Genomic DNA, 1,328 nt, shown 5'->3' with positions numbered 1-1,328 from the left:
ATGACCCGATCGGGGGCGGTTTTTCGGGGGCCTGCGTCCTCTCTATTTAGGGAGAGAGCGGCCCAATCGTCAGATCGACGAGATCTGACTTTTGGTTAGTAATAGTTATCGCAAATGTAAGCTCGAGATGAGCCCGCGAGTTGGCTGCCGGCACGAGATCGAGCGGCGGGATCTAAAAAAGTTCTCAAATAAAATTTTTTGTAAACTTGATTTATAGCAAAGAGAGAAAACGTTTTTTAAAAATAAACATTTTTAAATATTTTTTTAGTGAAACTAATATCTGATTTTGGGAATATAAAAGTTTTATATATATATATATGTATATATATTTCATACTTTTTTTATTTTTATATCTATATTATAAAAAAGTTGTTGGCCTTTTATTAGCAAAACGGGATAGTAATATTATTTTTTTTTGACATCTAACATATACATCGTTATACGTTATACGTTATACTTTTGACATCTAACATGTACATCGTTATACATGTAAATTGTTATACGCATAAATACATATATATATACATATATAAATTCAAAATAAAAATATATAGAAATATAATATATATATAATATATATTACATTTTATATATTCATATAAAGAATTTAATTATGAACCTATATTACAGTTTATATTAAAATCTTATATACAATTTTATTTCAGAGTTAGTTATTGTTTATGTTAAGTAAGTTATTGTTTACTTTTTCTACTACTAATCATGTTTTATATTTCTATAAATTAATTTATTTTGTTATATCTGGTTTTATATTATTGTACAAAAATATATATTAATATCAATATATTTTTAATGCTATTTATTATTCACTGTTCAAGATTGAAACGTTTAATTTAATCGATGAATTTAAACTGTAAATTCAACCGACATATCTGAACGGTAAGAGCCGCAATCAAAACACGAGCGAGAATAAGCATCGTCGCGATCAGCCGATCAGCGCGTGATCGCGTGATCAAAACAAAGAAAAAGTGTGACAAACACCTAGATTCTCGAACATTCGGTGCCGAAAATCTCCTATTATGGAAATCGGTCGACCGCGACTCTGTTCCGTCGTTATTCAGTCTGCCGCTGACGACGATTTGAGCTGGTCGATAGCAATCAATCCTAATTTCTCGTATCATAATTTCTCGTATGATATTGTCTGGTGTCGTATTCTCGCTCGTGTCGTGTCGCGGTACTCATAGACCATTTGCGCTGCTGTTGTTACTTTCGCTCGTGTCGTATGCGCTTTCGTCATTCTTGTTGTAAATTCTCAACCGACATTCTAGTATACGATCGAGCATCGAACTCAGTGCGAAAGACGCCTCATT

Source organism: Formica exsecta, unplaced genomic scaffold (assembly GCF_003651465.1).
Source record: "Formica exsecta isolate Colony F162 unplaced genomic scaffold, ASM365146v1 scaffold585, whole genome shotgun sequence".
Classification (NCBI taxonomy): Eukaryota; Metazoa; Arthropoda; class Insecta; order Hymenoptera; family Formicidae; genus Formica; species Formica exsecta.
Note: the sequence above shows the minus strand (reverse complement) of the source record.